This window comes from Botryllus schlosseri, chromosome 10 (assembly GCF_051294905.1).
Source record: "Botryllus schlosseri isolate E-star chromosome 10, Bs_hap1, whole genome shotgun sequence".
NCBI classification, from domain to species: Eukaryota; Metazoa; Chordata; class Ascidiacea; order Stolidobranchia; family Styelidae; genus Botryllus; species Botryllus schlosseri.
Window position 1 is genome coordinate 21,282,031 of NC_137245.1, and position 6,275 is coordinate 21,288,305.

Below are 6,275 nucleotides of genomic sequence, written 5' to 3' on the forward strand. Positions count from 1 at the left end.
AACCCTTTGTTTACTAGAAGACCTCGTTTTAGATCAGGGCCGGCCAACCTTTTCAGCCAAAGGGCCACATTCGATTGACGAAATATTGCGCGGGCCACTTACCGCGCGAAGCGCGAAAAAATTTTGAAGTTCATAGGTCAATAATATTGTCACTTTATTATATTGCGGGCCTGGCTATATCGCTGGGCTAAGTTTGCGAGGGCTATTCGGCGCATGGACATATCGATATCGAAAGCTGCGACCAACATGCGTCAATCTTTCCGTGCCTAGGTTTCATAGTCAACGATCTTACTGCGAGCGCAAACGCAAAGTCGCATATGTTGAACGACACTTTGTCCCGTAATCGCGAATATAGTTAGACTCAATCTGATACATCAGGCGTTCTTCCATTTTCACAAAAAGGGCAACAATATAAAAGACAAGGAATCGAGTGACAACATGTTGCACTCAGCTTGCAGAAAATTTTTACTTTTGATAAATCTATCGCAAATTATTCTGCTTTATTGTAGTGTACGAAGATATACCAATATGTGACTGGCTGGTGGATCTGTCAATGCGTCGGAATTGATATTTTAGTCATCACATCTCAAGTGTTGCGGCCAAACTAATCAAATTTTTGGTTCGCCTTGCAAGTTCACAATCTGTGCAATCCATTTTTGATATTAGAAATTTCGGAAATGACCTCGCGGGCCACTCAAAACCTTCTCGCGGGCCACATGTGGCCCGCGGGCCACGGGTTGGCCGGCCCTGTTTTAGATAATATCATGGCATGGCGCCCTACCCCATATTTTAAAGCCCCAAGTTCAGGCGAAGAGCAATACGGAGAAGTTAGTTGTATCGGATACGATTTCAACATTTTTCGCGATTAGTATACAATAATAAGAAATATTGTGGATCGTAAAATTTATATTTAGTGTATCTTTATTTTCGAAAAATATAGGCATTACTACACTTGCATTTATGCTTCAACATGTATATTCTGCAGACAAAAGAACTGAAACTAGTTAAAACTAAAAGTATGATATTCGGAATTGAAACTGAAATACAAATACCACTTCAAAAACGGAAAGTATATTTCGTGTCTTTTGTCCATAAAGCTTTAAAGGTGATAGCAGCAGATAGCAGCAGATAGCATGGAGGAGAAAAAAAACGGGGGCGCAGACTAGATGACCTCATGGGGCCGTATCGCAACTCCGTCGTCAAAGCATCTCGATGGTGCAGGCGAAAAAGAATATCATATCTCTCTCTCTCTTTTCCATAAGAGCTCGCAGTAAGCTTGCCCGGCCTTGTTCTTTGTTTACATCCTGCTGCAACCTGATTGGTTAAAGCATAGCATAAAGCTACGTACGTAAGGGGGAACTACACAGCCTAATTGTGAAGCCGTGATCAACCCGCAGCAGCGTCACAAAGTGCGATGCAATGACGCTGTGTTCTTTGCTGCCGCATATATGGAACATAATTCAATTTTATGCATAATACAGAATGATATGATGTCATAATGAGTCATACTCAACTACCCGAATCGACTCGAAGCTGGAATCGGAATCGATTTAGACAGGACACCGGATTTTTCTCAGCCCAGGTGATGACGTATCTGTCGCCTGCATCCCAAGTTGAGGAAAATTGCCAGATCTCTCTCTCTGATTGATTGATTCTATTCATGTTTTACTAGCTCTCTTCTATGCGTTTACCTGATCGATGTGGTGCGCTGTGCCCGATCGCGTTAGTCGAGTCTTGTTGCCGGATTGCTACACCGGAAACGAAAGATCACTGCATTGTAACTGAATGTTTATAAGCTGAGTATGTGTATTTCTAATGGCATCTATGGCGATTTCTTCGTACCTTAGTATATATGTATAACGTTATTCCGTCTCTGTCATAGCACTTCCAAAGTATATCGACTCCCAAATCCTAATGTATCGCAATATTGTACTTGCATGATATATAGAACTTGAATTCTTGATAAAGGGAACGAAACTGCATACAGTTATAGGCCTATATGCACGAACCGAAAATTAGCTAGAAGAGTACGGTACAGCATGGTAGCATGCTGTAAGTAAAATCACCAATAATACGGTACGGTATCTTACTGATAAAGTGATAATCAATCAATCCACAACGAAGCAACGGGTCTATATACTGTCTAGTTTCTTATATCCTTTCTTACTAGCATACAATATCTGATGTAGGTGATTCGATGATCTCCCGATTCCTTTGCCACAGCATGGTTCTGAAATCTGAATTGGTATATAGTATACTGTCCTTAGTGTTTCGTATTTTTTGTATTGAACTGATAAAAATTGCTAATAAACCGAATTGAACTTAACCAAATGAAAAATTCTAAATTCTCTTCTCTATTAACCCACCCATTATCAGACCAAAAACCAAATTGTAAAGCAGTTCGGTCGCACTCTTAGAAAAAAGTTTTCTCCTTTGATGTTTTGTTTCTCTCTCTCACCAAGCTTCATTTATAGGGATGTCGTTGGAAGTTATGAGAGTCAGAGTTTGTTTGTGATTACCAGTGAACTCGGCCCATGACGAATTCGGCCTATTGAACTCGGCCCATGACGAACTCGGCCTATGACCAACTCGGCCCGTGGGGAATTTCTTGATATTAATGATTATAAACGTCGTAAATTGTAGTATTTGTCGGAGAAAATTGTTAATTTGGGAGTGATGGACATGTCGTACGAATGCTGGGGGAGGGCAGTATTGCAGTTCTCATAATTTGAAGTTTTACTTGCCGCCGTCATAACACGTGGGGATTGCCAGTGAACTCGGCCCATGACGAACTCGGCCCATGACGAACTCGGCCCATGACGAACTCGGCCCATGGCGAACGCAGCCTATGACGAACTCGGCCCATGACAAAATCGGCCTATGACCAACTTGGCCCGTGGGGAATTTCTTAGTATGAATGATTATAAACGTCGTAAATTGTATTATTTGTCGGAGAAAATGGTTAATTGGGGAGTGTTGGACCCTAACCCCTAACCCTAATCCTAACCTAACCCTAATCCTAACCTAATCATAATCCTAACCTAACCCTAATCCTAACCTAACCCTAATCCTAACCTAATCATAACCCTAACCTAACCCTAATCCTAACCCTAACCTAATCCTAACCCTAACCTAACCCTAATCATAACCCTAACCTAATCACTTGATAATAAAATAATTATGTAATATAATTCACATTAATAGTTGAGTTGGTGCAAGGAGGTTTTTTCTGTCTAGGCCCTATTCCTTGACGATACTGCCCCCATTGGTAATAACATTCATACGACATGTCCATCACCACCAATTCACCATTGTCTCCACACAATTAATACAATTCACGACATTTATAATAATTTTTATTAACAAATTCACCATGGGCCGAGTTGGTCATAGGCCGAGTTCGTCATAGGCCGAGTTCGTCGAGTTGGTCATAGGCCGAGTTCGTGATAGGCCGAGTTCGTCATTGGCCGAGTTCAATAGGCCGAGTTCGTCATGGGCCGAGTTCACTGGTCACCTTGTTTGTTTCAGAACTGCACCATTCGTGACACGAGAGCTTCTCACGATTTGGTTGACAATTATCGTACATGCGAACTGGAAAAATCTCATAATTTGTTCTGGAAGTTGGCGTTGTTTTTTACATGTAGTATACCGGTATACATTTAATAGGCCTATCTCGATGATATTCAGCACGAATATAGTTTTAGACAATCTTCGTCTTGGGATGTCGTTGAGATTTATCAGTGTTATTTGGTTTCAGAACTGCACCATTCATAATGGATAATGCGATGGCTATTGCATATTTCGTTGAAATATTGCATGCGTCAAATCATAGTTGTCTATTTTGCCTTTTCGACACGTTTGCGGTGACGGATCTGTATGACGTTTGGTATCCTGGACAGAGTTCCATCCATGCTCTATCATAGTTGATTGTCCAAATCCAGATACGCCATCCGGATACGCCATTGTTTTGACAATACTATAGATGTTGCCGCATGTCACATTCAATAGGTAATACCCCTTGTTTTGTGTGATAGAATTTTGTGTGATAACTGTGATAACTGTGTGTTAACTGACTTCACTTTTGTCTCATTGAGAGATAGTTCTGCCATAGATAACTCATTTAAGACTTTGCAATGTCCATAATCAAAAATTGGCATCCATCGGGCATGGGGGAGAGCGCCTTCATCTCTTGACTGTGTCGTGTGCCTTACTTTACGCATGTAATACTACTATACATATATATAGTTGATCGTGATATAGGCCTACACATTGCTTTCGATCTCTTCAGTCATTTCAGGAGTATCATCGTTGACAAAACAAATAATTTTCAAATTCTTGGTCATTCTAGATATTAGTGACAGGTTACAAATGTCCACATCAATAAGTAGGCCTATTACCATCGACGGCCGACGCTATACTTTTACTACACGTTCCGTGGTAAAACTGTTAGTTGTTTAGAACCTGTGAATCTGTTAGTCGTTTAGAATCTGAATGTTAATGTGATGCTATTGATGTGTAATCTGAAGATTGGTTCCGTACTTAGCTGCGTATATTATATATTCCGACTGATCTGACTTGTTCACGTACGTTACTTTGACATAACATGCATTCATGCAACAGCCTGTCTTGTAAACACAGAGACACAACACAGTGACGTTTGTCGTAACCATTCCAATATATGTAGTCTTTACTAAGTCATATATAAATTTAATTGTATCTCAATTGTATATATATGAATTTCTTGACACATGCATATATTCATGCAATCCCGATAAGACTTGGATTGCATGAATATATATGCACGTGTTATGAAATTCATATATATATATAATATAATTGATATACATTTGAATTTATATCTGGCTCAATAAAGACTACATTGTCAATATTCTTTAGATAATGCGTGGCGATTTGTCTGCATTTACCGAATTACAAAAATGGCATAATTAATATATTCTATTATAGCAGCTTCGTTCCGCTTCGCTGAGGCTGGAGTGAAGAATTGTTTTGCGTAAGCGACTGTAGGATTTCTGGCAATCCAAAAGTTATCTTCCAGAGCGCAAAAATTACTGAATCTGGTCTTGATCGAAAGCTATTGTCGCATTGATTCCAAAAATATGAATAGAAATATGGTCACGCTCCAGTCTTTGATGAAAAATCACCCGCAACATCTGAAATGTGCATTGTTCAGAACTATCGGATAACCGCGACACGATGGCCACAACAATGACCCGTTGCGACTCTCTGATTGTTCGAACAATGCCGATATTTCAGACTTGGAGAGAGAGAGAGAGATTTAGTTCTTCATCAACTGGAATAAACAGAATGAGTATGCAAAAAAATACTCAAAAAAACCAAAAAAAACCCACATATACAGTAATAATAGCGCGTAACTAGCTCTATAACGGTATAGACGGGTGCCGGCGATATGATCCTTACGATCTTCATGTCAAGCCGGAACCTAGGAGATTAGAAACAAGTATATAGATACATACACTCATTCTTACTAGTTATGGTGGTTTGTAAAAAACGAAAATAGAAAAACAACAACTAAGTACACAGTGGATGCCTTGATGCAATAGCAGATGGGGAATACAGCCGATGGCGATTCCGATTAGTACTTACTGAGAAGTAAGTCAAGGAACTAGTATAGTAGTTAATCTAGTAAGTATAGGCCAATAATGCCATTGATAGGACTCGGTAAAAGGTGCTGTATTCACAGCATGAGCATCGATTAATGGGGTAAGATTTCCAGCCAAGTGCATTTTAAATATAAAATGACCTCAAGATTGGAGAATTGAAGAAGCAATTCTGATAATTTTGTTGATTTTGATGCATTCCATGATAAACCTTCACTGTAATTTGTTTCTGGGATGGTGTATGATTTTTGATGTAGGTCGTGCATGACTGTCTTTACTTAGTATCCAATGAATCTTCACAAGATTGCCGAATGCCGATGACTTCTGGCAGCTCGTACTCTTCCTGCACAGCAATTGTACGTATAATAGTATGCGATAATGCATTCAATTAGTACAGTTCTTCAATTTGGGGTGAGACTCTTTCTAATATTTTGTACAAATATTGTAATATTACACAGAATTTGGGTACCTATTCTGGCATTCCCTATCAATTTTAAAAATCATATATATATTGTATATAGTCTCAAATTCTCGTTCAGAGTTGGGTATACGATACGAGGTAGTAAATCCAATCTAAGACCCAAAAAATACGGATGCGTTCTGAATTTACAATCACAGATTCTGCCAAATTGCCAA

At 39.5% G+C, this 6,275-nt stretch overlaps 2 protein-coding genes across 2 annotated transcripts in view; both read right to left on the reverse strand.

Moving 5' to 3' along the window:
* Nucleotides 1-6,275, reverse strand: part of LOC145448107 (lipase maturation factor 2-like) — a 105,578-nt gene that overhangs the window by 80,679 nt on the left and 18,624 nt on the right. The window lies entirely within an intron of this gene.
* LOC145448122 (protein yippee-like 3) overlaps nucleotides 1-6,275 on the reverse strand; it is an 80,849-nt gene that overhangs the window by 55,941 nt on the left and 18,633 nt on the right. The gene's annotated exons all lie outside the window — the stretch shown is intronic.